We start from the raw sequence: 21,662 nt of genomic DNA, 5'->3' as shown, positions 1-21,662 counted from the left end.
AACACTATTGCCGCTTCTCCCGGAGATGCAGAACAAGAAAACATGTTGGATGTGGATGATGATTTAAATGTAGTGTTCCACACGGTGCTGGCGGTAGGACTCACACCCACAGTGACCTGACCTCCAACCAAAGGCAAACTCCTGGTAGGGAAGAACCCTTGGTGGCAATTATCGACATAGGGGCCTGCATCAACATGATGGCAAGATGGACCTATGACGGTGTGAACCTGAGCTTGTCACTCAGTTCAGTCAAAGTGTACGCATATGGGCAAACATGCCCGTTATCCCTGAAAGGTCAATTTATGTCCTCCATCTCCCATAATGGTCAAACGATTGATGCCACCATATTTGCGATTCCAGAAGGGACTGGGAGGCTCCTGAACAGCCAGAGCGCTGAACAACTGCGATTTGTGAACTTCACACTAATGGTGCACTCCCATCAGTTGGATGATCTCTTAGCAGAGTTGCAGAACAAATTTGAATGCATAGGATGTCTGAAAAACCAGATGGTGGCTCTCCACATAGATGGGTCAGTCCAACCAGAAGCCTTAAGACACCACTGCATGGCTTTTCATCCGGGGCACAAAGTGGAGGTAGATTTGATAAAATTGAAAAACTCAAACTGAAAAAGGCATTTATCATTCAAAAGGTAGAAGAACCCACAGCGTTGATGTCACCAATAGTTGTTACCAGGAAACCCAAACAGCAGTGTGAGGTAAGGAGATGCATGGACATTTGCCTACCAAATGTAACCATCAAGAGAAAGTGTCACCTCACCCCAACATTTGACTACATATTTAGGGAACTGAGTGGGGTGGTTATCTCAGATGAACTTTCACTACCACAAGGTCCTTCTACACTCAGCCTTGCGATACATCACAACCTTTACAAGCACATGGGCCTTTCCCAGTTAAAGAGACTCAATTTTGGAATCTCCAGTGCTGTGGAACTGTTCCAGAACATGATACAAGAATTCCTGACTGGTCTCCCAGGAGTGATAAATGTCAACAGCAACATCCTTGTATATGCCAAGTCGTTTGAAGACCCCATTGCTTGCCTAAGGAGTGTACTGAAAAGACTTTGAGAAAATGGATGGACACTGCACAAAAAGAAATGTCAATTTTTGAAGAACCACATTAGGTTCTTTGACTACCACTTATCTGCTGAGGGCATAGCCCCTCATCCAGAGAAGGTAGATGTGAATACCGCCCCACCACTTAATGTGTTTCAGAAGTCTGCAGTTTTCTAAGGATTGTAAAAAACTGTAGTTGTTTTATCGAGGACCTGACCACCCTCGCCCATCTGCTCCGGGAGCCTTTGAGAGATCTTACCCCATAGACCTGAGAGACAAAACACCAAGAGGCCTTCCAACGAATCATGTACGCCCTCTCACCTCACACTACCCTGGGCTAATTTGATCCTCACAAAGACACCAAACTGTCAGTGGACTCCAGTTTTAATGTTTGGGTGTGATATTATCACAGAAACAGAGCCTTAAAAAGTTGGCCCCGGTGGCCTTTAAAAATTGAGTGTTGGCAGTCTCTTGGGTCTTAGGACCATAACCTCCAATAAAGACCCGTTTTTACATTTTTAATATCCACTACATCACCACCAATAAAGGGATACCTGGTGGTGCAGTAGGATTTTTATCTTCAAGTCCCCCTGGCCTACATCTCCTAAGAGCTCCACCATGACCTTTAGGACTCATGGTGAACCCGATGATGAAGCATGACACCAATAGGGTGTGTGAGAGTTAAATAACAAAAGGGATTTTTCCTTCTCGCCATTGCGGAATACACAACCTAAGGAGTTGAGAAGGCTTTTGGGCCAAATTTGGGGTCAGAATACTCTGTTGTCGGTGGAGTTTAACCTGGGAGGAGGTATCCTTACTCTCACCTCTCTTAGCCCTTCTTGTGGACAGTGGGGGACTCTCCACTGCCACGTGTGGGTTACAGTACGAAACGATCTTGTCAGTTGAGGGCTGTAGTGTCACCTCTGTCTATGATTATCCGGATGCCATGTGTGGTGGCTATGAGGGTGGTCTTTGTATTATGGCTAGGCCCGAATCTTGGTTGAGTGGTATTGGATAAGCGGTTGTCAGTTAGGTTGGTGGCTTGGCATTTATCATCCTTTCCATGACTTTTGCCAAGTAGGGTAGCAGGGAGAAAGGCCTGTATCATCTTCAGTTCTGGGGAGGGTTTCTCGAGGAAGGTGAGTACTATGGGTTGTTTCTAGGTGTCTGGGTACGTGGCTGTGATGATTGTCTCTTTCAGGATTGAGTTGAGGGCTGTGCTGAAGGGGTTCTGTCCCATTGGTGGCTGGTGACTTTCATAAGTGGTAGGGCACAAAAGTAATTTCATGGTGTGAGTGACAGAAGTAGCAATCCTTACAGTCGCAGGGGGAATTCAAGGGTTCTCAACCCTCCTAAAAATGGAGATAAAAAAGGAAAATAGGGGCAAATAGGTGAATTTTCCTGCTCATTTGATAACGAATTTGTAGATAAAAATTAAAGGTAAAAAGGGAATTCTGCAAAGGAGAAAATGAAGTCATGTGCACTGGCAAAGTTGGGGGAAAAATGCCTACGATAGTGCAAAGGGCTGGTGTAATTTTGCTGCAGTAATTTTGAAAATATTAATTTCAGAGCCTTTTCACCATAAGCACTTTCTCGGCATACAACAGAACCCCCATACACTTGCATAAATTGAGCCAGAAACACAATTTGTCACTCGCACACACCCTGAAACGGTCACACCGATCAGTGCCAGTCATCCTTTTGTTGCTGTACTGAAAACAGCCACTCTATCTCCATAATGCAGAGACGTGCCCTGCTTTAAGGTGTATGGAGGCCCGTTTAATATAATGCATGGGGATTTTGTAAAGTGCACATTCACTCAGAGGGGTTTCATGCCACCCTCTATCAGATCTTTATTGTTACTGAACATGTTTATTTTATTGCCTGTAGAAGGAAGGAGAGCAATTCTGCCGGAATACAATTCTGTAAACATGAGAGTCAATTATAAATCCTTCCACTGGAATAATTAGCCCACTGAGCCACCTCACCCCCTTCATAACAGTGAAAGGGTCTGTGGCTCTAGAGAAAGGGGTGTGATGGGATACAAGGATTGCTCTGGAGTGGCAGTCAACAAACCCCCTTGTGATCATTATAATTTCTACCCTGTGTTCCAAGGCAACAACCTGCCATTACATTTATGAGATGGGGGTTTCATTCCTCAGCACTTAGAACCTGAGCGCCGTCTGTTTATGCAAGAATTTGACTTGTTTCTCACTGACATTAGTCTAAGGATTCTAACAACAATCCCATGTTTCAGGAGTCACTTGCTAGCCAGGAGACCATGAGGGCCCAAAAAGGCATCACCCCAACGGTTCTGGGGGAGTGGTAGGAGGAAACACTCCTCACCTCATCAGGAGGGAATCTCAAGCAGAGGGAAAGACGTTTTTAGGGCACTTACAGTCACTTGAGCGAATCTTTCTTCCGGAGCATAAATGAGCCAAGCTGTACACACGCATTTGCACTGCGTGGCAGTGACTCCTCCCAGCCCCTTGCAATATCCAACCAGTAAATAATGGGAGGACTCCAATACAACCAGGCCCAGTCTTCAAGTGTTGCCCACATACTCCTTGTCGCAGCAGGCATCCTATGCCTCACACTTTTTATAATACGTAGTGTCTGTAAGCTCCACCTTGAGCCACTGCTGTCAGCCTCTCAAAACAGAAAATAACATTGCCACTGAAAAAAACCAAATCCCAATACTGAAATAACAGCCCTGGCTTGTATTTCAGGGGTGAGGGAAGCCCTTGACCAGCACATGCTCTGTTGCATCCCGACCAAAAAACATAACACTATGCAATTTGAGCCAATTTTAAAACAGAGCTAGTCCTTTAATTCTCTGCTTGTGTGTTCCATTATCTCTCCTCCAATTAAATGTGGGGTACACACCTCATGCCCATACATAGGAGCTGTCAATGTCCAGTCCTTTGATGAATATGTGGTGAGGGCATGAGTCTGAGGGTGCTCCGGAGTGTACGGATTGCATGGGTGTTGCAGTTCCGAGTCCCTTGAGTGGTGATGGTGGCCCAGGTGGTCAGAGTGGTCCTCTGTGTGTTGGTAGAGATGGCCAGCAAGGCTACAAGGGATGGAAGGATTCAGTGCGGGCTCAAAGTTTTCGTAGATGCTGGTGAACTTGTTGCTGAAGAATAGGACCAGCTGGTCGCAGTAGTCCTGGGAAGGGGTTATTCATGTGGAGGTTGCTTCTGAAGAGGTGAAGTCTATCACAATGGCAAAGATTTCCTTGGCTGTGTTGGTGCTACTTTCAATGTAGTCAGTGAGCATGGAGTGTTTGGTGGCTCTGATTTGCTGATGTAAGCGTCTGGGTCAGATTTGTTGCTACGTTTGTCAGTGTCATTCTAACTTTATTCCCATCCGCGTTCAAGTTGCTTACAGTGGCTTTTGGTAAGCCTGAGATAATACATCTACCAACTTGCGTACGGTCTGTTTCTTGTGTATTTGTTGGGTTTGAGAAAAGCCAGGGTATATGTGCAGGCGGTGATCCAGGCATTACATTTGGGTATAGATTCGGGGAGACTGTTGCTGTGTCGAGACAGGTGGTTAAGGAGTTCAGAAGACAAAGATACTTCTGAGATCTTGTTCTTGTCCCGTCACGAAGATTTGGTGATGGTGTTTCTGCAGTGGTGTGGAAAGGGTTGTTGAAGTTGATGAGGTTGTGGTTAACCAGGTGAGAGGTGTGGGCTTTTGGGCTGTAATGTTGCTGAAGCTGGTGAAGATGTGGTCCTGCAAGTGCCTGGTGGCATGTGGGGCCTTCCACTTGTTAGATGGGTTCATGGTTGGACAAGTCTTCAAAGAGGTTGGTCGTGTAGGGATTGGAGAGGTCCTCCAGGTGGTAGTTGAGGTCGCCAAGGAGGATGAAGGCACTGGAGTTGAGGATAAGTGGAGGAGATAAAGTCTGCGATAGTTGTTGCTGAAGTTGGTGCGTGATCCCAAAGGATGGTAGACGAAGTTGACACTCAAGGTATAGTTGAAGGTAATGAGGAGTTTGAAGGGCAAGTGTTCCATGTTGCTGGTGGTGCTTTCAGAGGTGGTGGATCATTGGAAGGATTATTTGAATATGATACCGATTCTGCCTCTGGGTCTGTTTGTTTGATCTTGCAATCTTGTATTTGGGGGGATTGTTGTGTGGATGGCAAATGAGGTAGTCAACCACGTTTCATTTAGAAAGAGCAGGTCCAGTAAGCGGTCAGTGATTGAGCAAGATTGAGGAGAATGCAGGACAGGGAGGGGTGTGGTGTAATGGGTGCCAGGTGTATGTGATTGAATGTGTGTTGGGTTTTGGGGTGCCTGGGTAAGAGTGAAGTGGATGTGGCAAGGTGCATGTAAAATGGCAGGTGGCGAAGGAGAACCCACCTTGGTGCTGGGTGTTCCTATGCAGCTGTTCCTGCTTCCTTAACTCTGCTGAAATAAAGCCTTCTTTTAAGCACTTTCTACATGTGATCCTTGTCCCATCTACCTAGTTCCTCTATCCTCTTCTACATTGCAAATTTCTGTTTGGCACCCCCTTTCACTTTATTTCAGTTTCTTCCTATTATTGGCCATCAGCAGCTTTCTATGCCCTCTTTCTGGTCTATCATTTGCTCTCTCACCCCTCCAATGGCACAGTATATTAAAGCTGTATTGCATGCCTTAAGCCAAAGGTCTTCAAACATTTTTGCTTTGAGCCCCCCTAAGCAAGTTGTTTTGAAGTCAGGCCCCCCTCCAAAACATTATGAGAAGGATTGGGGGAGCGGTAGCGACGGGCTGAGCACAGGGGGGCAAGACTTATGAGATAATTTCAGTGGTACTGTAGTTCACAGTCCACACTGAATGTGAGACTTATCAAACAGCAAATACATCGAACAAAACCACTAATTGACCCAAAAATACTGCTCCACATAATTGGGGTGTTGTGAACCCCTCACACTCCTGGGCCCCAATGCAACTGTCCCTGCTGCACAAATGATAACTGAAACCCTGCATAGCAGGCTATCACCTCTGCTGCTTTCACCTCTTCCCCACCTTGCTTAACCATCATGCCAACCTTGCAACAGGCTCTCTGTCCCTTTAAAGTAAAAACAGAAGCTCCCACAGGATAGCCCTCTTTTTTTCTGCAAGGGTGCCCTAATGTTACATATGACAATAAGTCCTCTTGACCCCTTTTTAAAGTGAAAGTGATAACTGTGATGCAGAGTGCCCCTGGACTGCTGAACCTACTGATAGCTTCTGCCATGCAAAGCGGGCTATCGCCTCTGCCATTTGTTAAAAACAGGACCCCCTCCCTGCCATCTCTGAGGCTAATCTAAGGTGTCGCCTCTGCTTCAATTTTCCTCTACCTTGAGCCATTGCTCCAAGGCTGAAATACTGACTTACAAGTGTGCATTGGGCCCTAATGCAAGCCAAGGAGGGTGGTAAAACTGCCATGATAGGGGTTTACTTGACTCCTCTTGCCATGGGGCCTTGGTGCCACTCTACCTGCAGCACCAATCGTACTTTCTGCCCTCGAGTGTGAGGAAAAAAAAGCAGCAAGGGTGACCAGAGCTCTAATACAAGCAAGGACAATGGGCCCCCACAGCCCCTTTTTCCTAGTAAGGAAGACCTAATTGTGGGACAAGGGTCACTTACACCCTTGCCTCAGTACCTATTACACTAATGATTGTGATGGACCTTTTAAAAAAAAAAAGAAATAAAAGCCCCTTTATACCACACCCTTCCTAAGGGGCATCTCTCTGAGGAAGTCGTCTCTGTTCATTTGTAAATGAAAAAATGAGCCCCCACATAGCGCCCCTTTTTCTGTGCCATATCTTTGTCACTACCCATGGATCTTGTTCCTTTTGAGTTTCTCCTCTGTCATTACTAATTAATAATGACTTGCATATTCACAGTGCTTTCTGTCACAGGCTGGGACCTTGTAGCACTATAAATACATAAGTCAGTATTTTACACTGCGCCAACTAGGATACAATTCTGTGCCTGTCTGGTCTCGCCTACACACACGCAAACGCACATCTACAGTGATCACATTAACCAACTGAGATGTCGCATTTGGCACAATGAGATTACTTTTTTTGTGGTAGTTTTATGTAGCGCAAATTTGACCCGAGATGTTGCAGCACTTTACATGAGCACAAATTACATTACACAAGGTCACGTTCGTTTGTAGGCACGGGAGATTAAGTGATTTGCCCAGAAAAACAGGATATTTAACTTACATTTATTTTTTATTTCATTGTGTGTAGGTTACTTTATTGCCTTTGTAACTGCATATAAAATGACAACATCCTTACAGAATCGTTTGTTCTTCCTAGCCACCTCTGTGACCCTGCCACCACACTCAATGACCCTAGCCCCCATAGCACGGGGTTTCTATACTTTACACTTCAAGTCTGTTTGTAAATGAAAACGGCCTGGAAATGCGCCAAATAAAGAAGGTCGCACTTCCAGGCGATCTTCATTTACAATTCTTTGCTGAGGCATTTGCGCCCCCCTGGGAATGCAGTCACGGACTCCCAGGGGGGCGCGCCCCACAGTTTGAAGACATCTGCCTTAAGCTATAACAAGTGCAGCAATTTATGGAGTTACATAAGTCGTTTTCTTTCATCTCTTGCTTGCTCCATCTATAATTATTGAGAATTGCATCACTAAACAGCTGTAGAACCCCAAATCTAATGTATGATTAAAACGAATAGAGGCACATAAATACTTATACTCTTTAGAGCATTTGACAGTATTATAAACTAGTCCCTAAGAAGTGGAGCACAGATGGGCTTGTTCCTGCCTGCTAATAGTGTGCCTTCAGTACGACCACTGTGTGCATCCATTGTGTAGATTTCATGTGGGGTGCAGATAGAGGGGTTAAATCTATATAACATACCATGGGGTCACAAAGAGACGGTCCAGAAAAGTAATGACAGGCTCAATCCATAGTAGGAATTGGAGCTAAAACCAAAAATGCAGTTGGGCTAGGGTGAGTGGAATAAAGTAGGTCCCCCAATATGAGTGGTGAACCCATCAGTTTTGTAGTCAACTCCCATCTCTCACTTTTACTATATGAAAAAGTGAGAAGATTGTTTTTAAACATTTTAATTTCTTTTTAATTTTTTTAAACAGTAAAATACAGGGAGCATTGTCACATTGTTAAAGCATTGCACTTTAATATCACGTTTAGTGTTGCATATCAAAGTAGTGTACAATTTAGAAATTACCATGTATTTATTACTTTGAGTCAGCATTGCAGGCAATATCTGGGCCGCTATGTGCATCTGAAAGCTCAACTTTACCAAAACCCTAAACTTCCCTTCTTCCCAAATGCCTAGGTGTGTCCCTCAGTTGCATACTATACTAGCACAAGGTGCATGCCAGTAGGTAACTGAGATCACTTTGGCAATAGGTAACTGTTAGACCTTTCAGCCTTAGGGTGGTCTTCCAACAAACCTTTTGCCTTCTGCTCACCTGTTTTGCTGATTTTTGTCTTTGCTGGCATAAGGACTGGCAACCTTGGTGTAGTTCTCCCCTAACGTTTTGCCTCCAACCCTCCTGTTTTGCTGACTCTATTTTTGCTAGCTTTAAGACTCTGCTCACTTTACCACTGCTAGCCAGTGCAAAAGAGATTGTGTTCACTTCCTAAAACCTGGTAAAATTGGCTTACATCTCATTGGTGTATTTAATTTTCATATAAGTACCTAGTAACTTGGTTCACCATATACCCAGGGTCGATAAATTAAATGCCTCTGGGGGGCCTGCAGCACTTATTGTGCTACCACATTTAGTAGGCCCTCAGAACATGCCTCAGGCCTGCCATTACAGCTTGCATGCAATTTTAACCTGCCAGTTCCATATGGAAAAATAAACATTTTGCCAAAGCCTAAAATGTCCTTTTTAATACATAGACGTCACACTAAGGGTAGGTCCTAAACAGCCCATAGGGAAGGGGGCATTGTATTTAAAAAGTTGGACATGCCCTTTTATGTTTTACATGTCCTGGTAGTGGAAAACTCAAAAATTCTTATTTTTACAACTGTGATGTCTACCTCTCTCATACAAGAACATCTGCGTTACCTTATTACAGTTAATAAGTAATACCTTTTGTGAGGTATTTTAAGAGTCACAATTCTGAAAATGTCATTTAAAAAAAGTATGTATTAGTGTCGCCGTAAGTGGGAGGTATGCCCAGATGTGGATCTCGTGCACACTGTGTCACTGGAACCAATGGAGCAGGGTCATGGCTGGGACCAAAATGGCTGGGTCCGGACAGAGGTGGCATGGTATGTAAAATAATAATGGATTGGCATGCGGCCTGAGTGATTACCAGTGGCTGCGATTAGCTAAAGCATTCCATCCTTCATTTCTTTGTATACCTTAGTGTGACTCTAAGTTGTACAGGTATGCACAGACCCCTGCACATAGCTTCACCCAACACAAGTTATACCTGGCTGATGAGCCATAACAGGGTTGCTTGTATTCCGCTTCAGTGGGGACCTGGCCTGGCAGTTCGGGCTGGACTGTTACCATTGGAGCAGGGTCAAGGGTGAATGGCATATGGCTGAATCCAAATTGAGGTGGCATGGTGTGCAAAATAAACAATGGATTGGAATGCAGCCCCAAGTAATACCCAGGGGCTATGATTTACTCAAGCATTCAACCCTTCATTTTGTGTATGCTTTTTTGTCGTCCTAAGTGGACAGGTATGCCCAGATGTTGGTACCATGCACACTGTTTCACTGGAATCAATCTATACCTGGCTGATGGGCCCTAACTATGGTGAAACCACTCTGGGTTGCTTGTTTTCCGATTCAGGACGGACCTGGTGTGGCAGTTTGGGTAGGACTGTTCCTAATGGAGCAGAGTCAAAGCTGATTTGCATACGGTTGGGCCTAAACTGAGGTGGCATGGTGTGCAAAATACTGATTGATTGGGATGCTACATGAGTAATTACCAGTCTTTTTTGTGATTAACTTAAGCATTCGATCCATCACTTTTTTGTATAGCGTTAGAAAGTTTGCATTTTCTTGTTCTAACCATTTGGCCTTGCAACCTGTTTTCAGGGTGACATAACTAGGTGTAGCTGGCATTGTCCTTTGTACATTCCTTCGAGACAAGTCACACAATAGGGGACTGAGTGTTGAAAGAATGGGAGAGACTGAGCTGTGCCCAGCCCCTCCTGCACTTCAAAGAGGCTGCCTCAGCCCACACACCAAGAGCTTCACGCTGGACTTTTGTGCCCACAGACGTTCTAGGACCAGGGCAGGGACAGGGAGGAAGCAAATTCCCACACCATCTCTGTGAGAAAAACTCTAGAGGTTTCTTCCACTTGAAAGCTGTCTCCAGGTATAAAATTGGGACCTTCAGACCCACTCTTCAGTTCACGTCTGGGCCTGTGAAGGACTCTCAGAGGACTGCTCTGCTGCCTGTGGCCTGCTGTGTACTTCAGAGGGCTTCCCTGCTGCACCACGAGGACTGCTCTGCTGCCTTGCCTAAAACCTGCCTTGTGCCTTAAGAGGACTGCCCTGCAGCTTGAGACATGCTTTTCTGCTTAAACTCAGGACCACCAGAGTGGATCCAAGGGCTAGCTGGCTGGCCTCCTAGGCTCCAACCATCTTGAACCCATACCTGGACCCAACCACGAGGAAACCAGGACCTACCTGGTCACTGTTCTGACAAAGGTGCATCGACGATCAGCCTGACTTTGCGATAGCTCCCACTACATTCTTTTCTGTTAGCAGCACATCCTATGCAGCTGTTCGTCACAGAAGGGGTAAACAGCCTTGTGGAGCCATCATCAGCTACAGACTAAAACCTTGTTCTATTGGAGACTTTTGACTTCCACGAAAGTCTCTAAGTCCAAATGTAGAAATCTTTATTGCGCCTTCATCCAGTGGCTCACCAAACTCAAAGCCTGCTCCTCAGACACTGCTGACTGCCTAGCCCTGCTGAACTTTACCTTCTTAGAATTTTTTTTACAAAATGTCTTCTACGTTTGGTAAGGTAGGCGAAACTGGGCCCAATCCACTTCATGTATCCGAACCGTACTTCATTGCAGTCAGCTATAACTTACGACTTTGCCCTTGACTCACACGTCTAGATGGCCATGGTTGGGGCTCTGACCTTTCAGGTCCTAATTACCACTTTATGCTTTGAAAATTCAAAACTCTGGTTTTACTGATTGGCTTTTACTTGTTTTGGTGTCAAATAATATATTACATTTTGCCTCGTTTTTTGAAATTAGTGACGGGATTTTGTTTGTGTTGTATTTTCACTTTATCACTGTTTAAGTACTGCATAAATACTTCATACATTGCGTCCAAGTTAAGCCATACTGCTTTTGTGTCAGCTACCAGATTGTTAAGAACAGGTTAAGTTAGAGATGTTTGTGGTTCACCCTGACAAGTATTGTGGCTGTTGCTTGAGTCTGGTTTCACGTCCCCCAACCAACAACCCAATTTCCCACAGTACTGTAAATGCTGAGTGGGTAAGTGAGCAGCCATTTATGGTCAGTTGCCTTAAGTTCAGCTGTTCCCATGGTAGAAGCAGACATGAGGGAGACGAGAAAAACCTGCAGAGGTGGGATACTGCTTGGTGTGTGAAATCCTCTCCTTGGTCTATTAAAGAGGGACATTTGGGTGGAAGTAAAGGTTAAGGTGATCTTTCATTATCCTTCCATTTTTTTAAAAAGCCTGAAAGAGTTCATCCCACTGTGCTGCATGGGTTGTTTCCATAATCCCTACTTTTCTTGCCTATGGAGCCCTTTACTTTCAGCTTCGGACTGGTATTCACTGTCTTTTTGTCACGTGCTAAGAGTGAGGGGCATTGAGGACCATCACATGGTTAATTCTCATTTATCCAGTATAAGTGCCAGAACACTGAATTTCATTGAATCTTTTATTTTGGACTGGGGACTATACCAAAAAGACTTCTAAGTGCACCAATCTTGATCTACTTGTCACTGAGGAGATGCTCTGCAGCATGTCATCCCAGAAGGGGCGAAGTTTATCAGAGGACCACATCATGTGCTGGAAGTCCGATGGCGAGTGGTGGCATCTGGGGCAATTTGCTGGAGCTCCAGGGTAAATCTGGCTGAGTTTATTTGGTGTAATATAGGTCCTGTACTAAACACTGGATGTGCTTAAAGCAGGTGTTTCAGGAGACCCTCAGGGGGTACTCCAGGGCTTTCAGATATATAAATACATTTTCACTGAGGAAAACACGTTAAAGTGAAATTATAGTTAGGTGAAATGTTTACTGACAACGTAACATTTTAAACTACAAAAACCACAGAAATGTTGCAGTGATATTATTAACTGATGTCATAGAAGAATTCTAATTAGCAGTGCATGGCAAAGATGCAAGTTATAGTTACCTTAGGACATGACCTTTGTTTTTTCCAGTGAATTTCTAGTTTATTTTATGTTTTACATGAAGTTACATTTTTTTACCATGTGTAAAGCCAACCCCCGTCATGCATGGTCTTTACCTGCAGTCAGGCCCTGCTTCCAATCCCCCACAGGCAGCCAACCCCCCACCATGAGGTTGGCCGCAGGGCCTGTGGCCAAAGTATACAGAGTCAGCCAACCCTGCGCAGCCTTTGGCTGTGCGCTGTGAATGGTTGGCCACAGGGCATGGCCTGCAGTTAGGCCCTTTGGCCATCCCCCTCCACAGACAGCCAACGGCAAGCTGTACACAGCCTTTGGTGTGCGTCGCGTAAATTTGGTCTTCAGGCATCAGGGACCCCATCCTCCGGTTCCAAAATATATTAAGGGGAAGGGGGCATGCAGCCCCCCTCCCCAAGACTTTATAGGCCCCGGCAAACCCACCCCCAGGGCCAAATGACATTTTAAAAGGAATAGATGCCGGGAATCCCATCCCCAGGGCTAAACCATATATATTTCTGGGGAAGGATGTGCATTCCCCTGTCCCCAAGCCTAAATAGCCCCGGGGAATACCATCTATGGGGCCAAATTCAATTCAAATGGGGAGAGAGGACATGTGGTTCCCCTCCCTGAGTCTCATTACATATCGGAGACCCCAACCCAAGGGGCTAAATTCAATTATAAAAGGGGAGGTGGGACGTCGGCACCCCTCCACAAGCTTCATTAGGCTCAGGAGGCCTCATCCCCTGGGCCCAAATTCAATTTAAAAAAGGGGAGGGAGGGAGTGAGAGGGCCATGGGACCCTCTTCCCTGAGCCTCATTAGGCAGGGGACCACATCCCCGGGGGCCAAATTCAACCAAGAAAGTGAGGGGGTCTGCACAGCCCCCCTCTCTTAGCCTTCAAAGCCCTCAGGGGCTCCATTCCCCAGGGCAGTATCTTATTTAAAAGCAGAGGGTGCATGTGGCCCCACTCCCGAGCCACCTCGGGCCACGGGGACCCAATCTCCCAGGGCCGTATGTTATTAAAACGGAAAGGGAGGCCATGCAGCCCCCCTCTCTGAGCCTTATCAGGTCCCAGGAACCCCCTCCCTCTAGGCCTCTCTTCTGCAGCATTGCGGGGCACCTGTGGAACGGCTATGGTGACAACCAAGTTGTTTCCGATTGCAGTTGTTGGGTTAGTGGAGTTGGAGTATAACTTAGCATAGAAATCCCTGAAAGATTATTTTAGCTCTTCTTGTCTATGAACCTCTACCCCTCCTCGGTTTCTATTGGATATAATGGGCATGTGTGAACGTGGTGGAGGAGCGAGCCATGCCAGAATTTCCAGGTTGGTATTGGTGTAGGTGCCCTTCCCAACTCCAAGCCCATCTCCAGGGTCTTATAGTCTGATAGTGGCCTGCTGCCTACGTACGTTGCATGATATATTCACAGTTGCAGAGATTCGGAGCACACTATAAGATTTCATCTAACAAGCAGCTTGTGAGAGGGTGGGATAGAAGTGCTCCAGTATCCCATTGTTCCTTCATCGCCAGGTGTCAGCCAGTGCAAGGCTTTGCAGTCATACCTCAAGTGCTTTGCCACTGAGTGTCATGGGCGAAATTAGCAACAGCGAGTCTTAACGATCAAAGAAAAGTGAGAAGATAACCTTTAGATAAACAGAAAAGCAAATCACACTAGTAAGCTCTTGGGAAGAGACCAAAATAAATCAAATAATCATAAAAATGGGTCCTTTAATAGAGTGTGATTATACAGTACAGCTGAAACTGCTCAAATGTAAAGGTAAAACCACAATGTAGAGGTTAAGCAGCAGTTATATCTATGAAAGGTCTACTCTGCTCCAGGCACACCTAGAAACTATAGTGGCGTAACAAAGCTTGAGGGGGGCCCTCTGCAAAGTACATTGAGAGGGCCCCCGTGCTCCAGACCCAGTCAGGAGCTCTCAGGCCAGAGGCTCGCCGCCATGGCACAGTGCTGGTGGGGGCCCCATGGAGCTCTGGCCCCGCCATCGTGGGGGCTGCGGGGGATAATGTTACGCCACTGAGAAACGACACAACATTAGCTTTCCATGCAGGTTATCTCTGGCGTGCTTCTGTTGATGGCCCAATGCCACGGGTAGTCTTCTCTCTGCCGTTCCATATTTGAAGCATGTGCCCCTCTCAAGCAAGAAATGAATCATTGCTGTATTGTACATCAGTCCGCTCTGCAGCTGCTCTTCCTAAAAAACAGAGAGCTGAGATGATTTGAATGCAGCTCATCACTTATGAGGTATCCAGCAGTGCTTTAAATGGGCCGGTACTCACCGGTACTGAGTACCGGCACTTCTTTGATTTATCACTCTGAGTACCGGCACTTCTCTACTGCCGTGGAGAGTACCGGTACTCATGAAAAGGTAGGCTCATTGGCCCTGCATGTAAGCAGGAGTGGAATGTGTCTCTGGAAGCCAAGGCACCGCTTCTGCAGCCCCACTCCCCCCCCATCTGAGCCCCAGCTGAGCTATTCAGCAGGGCTCATTTGAATAAAGTCCAGGTGCTCACCATCACGCTGTGCTTGACTGAGCAGAGTGCATTCAGGCCCTGGGCTGTCAATCACAGTCACACTATCCTGTGCATTCCTGCAAGCACAGGAATCATGTCAGTGCCCTGGCAGTGGCAATCAGGCTACGGCCATTCCGGCCCTGGTGGCAATTAAAAAAGCCATGGTAGGTGAAGAGAAAATATGGCTTTCATCTACCTTAGTCTTTTGTTTGTCTGCTATGTTTGTGTGTATGCCTGTTTTTTTGTAAGAAAAAGGTGAAAGAAAGAGAGAGAGAGAATCAAGACACGCAGGAGGTATTTTAGAGAAAATGTGTGGCACTTTGTTTGTACATGTCTGCTCTGCGACAAAGATTCAGAAATAACGTAACAGGAAGGATTGGTGGGTGGGTGGGTGAGTGGATGAGTGAGTGGATGGATGAGTGAGCAAGGGTAGCTGTATAGATGGATGGATGAGTGAAAGCATGCATGGGTGAAAGAGGGTGGATTGGATAAAAGGGCGGATGATGGGTGGGTAAGTGAAAGTTTGGATGGATGAATGAAAGGTAGGGAGAATGGATAAAAGGTTGCTCCCTCGCACACACCGGGAGTTATGCTTGATCTTGAATACCTTGAGAGTCGAAATTTACCTTTTAAAAATATTTGGGATCGTTTTTTTAACAAACTCGTTTTTTACTTTTAAAATTGTATTTTTCCACTGTGTTGCTGCTATTAATGTTTGGAGGGACTTGGGGGCATCTTTAAGCCGTTTTAGGGCTCTGGGGTTGTGCTCGGCTGCCGACTAGCGTGACCGGACGCATCCGCCATCTTTGGTGAGGCGGTTGCTCGGTTGGCGGTCTAGTGCGAGGGCGTTTCCTGCCCCTCGCGCTATAAATTGTTTTGTCTTCTTCGACCTTGCTCTATACACTGGCTGCTCCCTCGCACACACTGGGAGTTATGCTTGATCTTGAATACCTTGAGAGTCGAAATTTACCTTTTAAAAATATTTGGGATCGTTTTTTTAACAAACTCGTTTTTTACTTTTAAAATTGTATTTTTCCACTGTGTTGCTGCTATTAATGTTTGGAGGGACTTGGGGGCATCTTTGAGCCGTTTTAGGGCTCTGGGGTTGTGCTCGGCTGCCGACTAGCGTGACCGGACGCATCCGCCATCTTTGGTGAGGCGGTTGCTCGGTTGGCGGTCTAGTGCGAGGGCGTTTCCTGCCCCTCACGCTTCATAAATGGCGGCGAATCCCCGTCCGCGCAGCGGGCGGGCGCAGCGGGCGCGCCGATGGCGCGCCGGAGGCGCTCCTGAGGCAAGCCCGTCTGGGCCCGTCTGGGCCAGGACGGACCTAGGACCAGGGACCCTGCCGGTTTCTGTAGGTAATCTCACTAAATATTCAAAAGAAGACTTACTCCGGTTGAAGCCTTCTGACTCACGTCACTGCCTACATGGAGCCAGAACTGATGTTCTTTTTACACCCTGTGAGTTCTGCCCCTTTAGGAACCAGGCTAGTGGTAAAAAAATCCTTATTAAGGACCCCTTCAAATTAGGACTACTTAATTGCAGGTGCCTACCGAAGCATTCCATACAAATCTCTGAGCTGATTCAAGATACTAGCTTGGATATTCTATATCTGACCGAAACCTGGACAACAGCCTCCTCAGACTTTGACCTAGTCAATACTCTTCCTCCCGGCTATTTGATTCACTGCCTCCATAGACCGCAAGGAAAAGGAGGTGGTTTAGCCATCATCTACAGGGACAAGTTTTCTTGCAGAGTAGTCAGGGGCCCTATTTTGGACGCTGAAAGTGGTCACTTTCATATACAGCTTTCTCCTAATTACTCTCTAGCTGGACTTTTAGTCTATCGCCCCCCTGGGACGATTAAACAGTTTTCCAGCTCTATTTTGGACCATGTCCCCGTCCTAGCGGCATCTTCCCCTAACTTTGTGTTATTGGGGGATTTTAATCTTCACTTTGACCTGCAGGAAGATAAAAATGCAAATGATCTCAGATCTGAACTCAGAACAGCTAATCTTAATTTACACAATCGGGAACCTACGCATGTGAAGGGCCACTTGTTGGATTGTGTGTTTTCAAACATTGAGCACCTTCAAATAAGGTCCCCCTTTCCCCTGCCCTGGTCGGATCATTTCCTGGTGTCAGGGGAGCTTAATGTCAGTTTGGATCCTTTTCTCTCTTGGCATCAGAAGACACCCCCCCTTTATAAGAGAATTTGGTCCCAACTCTCTACTGACAGCCTCTCACATACCCTTGCTGAGTCTACTCCCTCCCCTGGTTGTGGTCCTGTGGAAGCTGATATTGCTTTCCATGATTGGCTTCGCCAAGCCTTAGATGTAGTTCTGCCTGTCAAAAAGTTCACAAATAAAAGCACCAACCACAAGTCGTCTTGGTATACCCCAGAATTGGGGAGGATGAGAAAGAACTGCAAAAGGCTTGAACGGGACTGGCGGAAGGACTGGGCCGTTAACAGCAAAGACAATTACCGTGAAGCCATGAGATCCTACAAGGCGGCACGTAAATCTACTAAGGCAGCCCATTTTGAGGATAGAATAAATAAGGCAGGTAATTCTTCAAGGGAAACCTATAAGATTCTCAAAGAGCTCCTCACGGTTCCCACTCCCCCGACCTCTCAGGTGGTGAATTCCAACAAATGCAATCAGCTGGCTCAGTTTTTTTATACCAAAATACGGAACATCTTAGCCATCCTTCCCCCTAGCTCAGGAAATATGGGCATAACAGCCCCTGAGGTGGTCTCAGTTGTGAAGGGATTAGACATAACCTCTCCCATTTCAAGGGAGGATTTCTGTGAAGAGCTCTCGGCTCTGAAGAGTGGTTCCCCGTTGGACCCCATGCCCATCCGGATCCTCAAACAATTTGTGGATCTCATTGTCGGTCCTGTTACTGACCTTCTGAATGCCTCCTTCACCCATGGCATAGTTCCACCCAGCTGGAAGCAGGCCATTGTCAAGGCACTTTTGAAAAAGCCTGACCTTGACCCTACTGATCTGGCAAATTACCACCCCATCTCGCTTCTGCCTGGCCTGAATAAGATCGCTGAGAAGTTTGTCAATCGCCAGCTCTCATGCTTCTTGGAAGCTAATAACTTACTAGGTCGGACGCAGACTGGCTTCCGCCCAGGTCAGGGAACCGACTCGGCTTTGATAGCGATGGTTGAGGAAGGCAGATGTATCTTAGATTCGGGAGGATCCGCTGCGATTGTCCTCCTGGATCTAAGCGCTGCTTTCGACATGGTGGACCATAATATTCTGATCCACCGTTTGGAAAAGATTGGAGTAGGAGGGTCGGCCCTCCAGTGGCTTAAGTCATATTTGAGTGGTCGTTCCTATCAGGTCAGCGATGGCGATTTTAGATCTTTGCCTACCCCCCTCCAGTGTGGAGTCCCGCAGGGCTCTTCATTGAGCCCTACGCTTTTTAACGTCTACATGACCCCACTGGAGGAGGTAGTGGCACCCTTTGGGGTGACAATGGCAACCTATGCAGACGACACTCAATTGATTGTTTCTCTGTCCCTGTCGGAAAGCCAGGGGGTGAAGTTTGCTGCTTGCCTTACCAACATCATGGCATGGATGTCGGATTCCCGGCTAAAACTGAATGGGACGAAAACGGAGCTGATGCTCCTTGGCAATCTGTGCACGTCACTGCCCAAATGTATGTGGCCGGCCAGTCTGGGTGTCCCCCCAGCCCCCAAGGGGGCCATAAAAAGTCTTGGGGTATGGCTGGAACCTGAGCTGTCTATGATTACTCAAGCCAAACGAGTGGCGGGGACGTGCTACGGGCTGCTTCGGTCAGCTCGAAAAATCTTGTCGCTTCTCCCTGACAATTCCAGGAGACTATTGGTGCAGGGATTGGTGCTCTCGAGGCTCGACTATAGTAATGCCCTCTTCCTGGCGGCACCTGATTCCACACTGAATGTGCTCCAAAGAGCCCAGAATGCAGCTGCACGTATGCTCACTGGTACTGCCAAAAGCTCTTCGGCCCGGCCTGCCTTGAAGGCCTTGCATTGGCTACCAATTCGAGCGCGCATTAAATTCAAATCTCTCTGTATAGTGTTCAAAGCTTTACAAGGATTGGGTCTCCCCATTCTAAGAGATTTGGTCCGCCTCTATAAACCTACGCGAGCCCTTCGCTCTGAAGATGGGAATCTGGTAGTGATACCCAGAGCAAAAAAGGTGAAAACAGGTGGACGTCGGTTTTCTATTAATGCGGGTCAATCATGGAATGCCTTACCTATGGCCCTGCGTAAAGAACCTAATTTGGCAAAATTCCGTAAATTATTAAAGACTTATCTTTTCCCTCTGTAGGCTCCTCTTGGTGTTCCGGGTAGTGGCTTTGTGTATTGTTTAGCGCTGGGACGCTCAAGGGCAGCCATGCGCTTTAGAAATCTCTTTTTCATTTCATTTCATTTCATTTCATGATGGATGAATGAAAGGAGGGATTGAGTGAAAGGGTGGATGGAATAAAGGAGTAAAAGGGTTGATGGATGGATGAGCGAAAGGATTGATGGATGAGCGAAAGGATGAATGGATAGGTTTGGAGGTGGATTGATGGATGGATAGGTTTAGATATGAAGGATGGATAGATGGAATGGTGAAAAACTGAATGGTCGATGAAAGACTGAAGAGATGATAGAATGTAAAGGTTAAATGGTGGACATAAGCAGATAAATGGTAGTATGAAAGGATGAATGGATAGACTGATGGAAGAGACAAGAGATATCTTCTGGGGAAGGTCATGATGAGTTGCTTCATTTGCTTGGTGCCATAAGAGCTTTGGTGTGACGTGGGGGTATTTTAAGTTTCTTCCTACTCACGTGCTCAAAAATATATAGTATTGTGCCAAACAGCAATTAACAGTATGACATTAAGAAAGTGCAACTATTGCAAAGAAAGGAAATGTTAATATATTATCACATTTCTCTTTAATTTTGTGTAATGAGTTAACCTGCTTTGTTTATATAAACTCATTGCTCATGTGTTTTGGTATGTGCTGCAACTAATATAGAAGTTTTTAAGTATCATCATGTCTTGCCCGTAGCCTCGCCCCTAGCCCTACCCCTTCAATACTCCTCTAGCTCATTTTAATGAGTACCTGCAGTTATTTTGTCCCATTTAAGGCACTGGTATCCAGTAGAAGAAATCTGGTGCTATGAGGCAGCATTAGAAGTACTATTTCCACTTGGTTTATCTGCGTTTCTTTCAAATAACACAACAAAAGGTGAAAAAAAAAAAATAATGACCCTCCTTCACAATCATTATACTGACTTTGGTACACAATCACATTGAAAGCAGCGCGCGTCGCCCGCAGCGCTTGTTAAGGACAAGGCTCTCGGTATCTCCGGGCAGCATTAGGCCTCAGTGCGCCACAAAAGCCGTAGGTTCATCCCGTCTAAGACTTCTTAAAATACTATTCTTGAAAGGCTACCCAAGGCACAAGAGCTCTTTCATTTCCAGGGTCCTGCATACATTAAACTGCCTCTGCCCGTCTCTTCATGTTCAGCCGCAGATGTATACCTTCTGACACTGCTGGGTTTCTGTTTCAGCAGGCATTTAATCCTAAAAAGAATTTTGTGAATTGCCACTTTTCTGCTCTTATTTCTTTAGTTGGTAGCTTTCTCCTTCCCCGGGATCTCAAGTGCCCTGAAGCATTTTGGAGTATGTCTGCACTGAACCAATCAGTGACGCATAGAAACAGCAGAATACCATGGGAGCAATATTAGCTGTTTCAAATGTGCTGCACCACCTGAATCCCAAGGCCTTTTACGTCTGTATCTAACTGAGGGGGGGCATCACATTAGGTACAGCAGCGTTCAAGCATTACATATCAACAACCCCTTCCTATAACCCTTGATAGGATCCCATCAGATGTCATCCAGTTTTAGATTAAACCCGCTGTGTACCGGTCTATTGTCCATGCGCACTGAAATATTCTGTTAATCAATGATGTGATGACACGTGAAAGAAATCTAAGAATCAAACCCAAAAGAAAGCAATCGTTATTAGTGCTTAAGAAAACAGATAGGCCATCTCGCTACCCATATCTACGGTTGTGAAGAGGCCATAGAACGCAGGTCATTATGCATTTACTGCAATTTGTAGAGGTGTGTTTAAATTTAGACCATGTGGAAAACTGATTGCCCATTGGTTTTCCTAAATTGACTCATTTCTTTTCAAGCGGTCTTTAATATAGCCTTATAGCCCGCCGTAGCGGGCTATACCGGCTGTTAAAGGCCTGCTGCAGCGTTAAAGGCCCGAGCTGAAGCCGAGGGACTTTAACAAAGCAGAGGGACTTTAAAAGCCAGTATAGCCCTGCTACGAAGGGCTATAAGGCTATTAGAACATTCTGCCACTAGAGGGCAGAATGTTCTAACAAAACCAAGCTTTCAGGGAGCGTGAGGGGATTGAAATCCCCTCAGGCTCCCTGAAGTCTTTGTTCACAGCCAGAGCTGTGAACAAAGACACATTGGAATGTTAGAGCTCCGGGCTTATACCAGCCATTATAAGCCCGGAGCACTCCATTGTTTTCAATGGAGCTTCCAGCATTACAATGTTCTAATATTGTTAAATGCTACTAGCAAGTCTACCTAGAACAACTTAGGCCATGATTTAGATTTCGGCGGACAGGTTCCAACAGAGTGGTGACGGATATCCAGGGCCGGGCTGGCCATACTGGGTGT

This window comes from Triturus cristatus, chromosome 12 (assembly GCF_964204655.1).
Source record: "Triturus cristatus chromosome 12, aTriCri1.1, whole genome shotgun sequence".
NCBI classification, from domain to species: domain Eukaryota; kingdom Metazoa; phylum Chordata; class Amphibia; order Caudata; family Salamandridae; genus Triturus; species Triturus cristatus.
The sequence above is the reverse complement of the archived record's forward strand: the minus strand, read 5'-3'. Positions refer to the sequence as shown.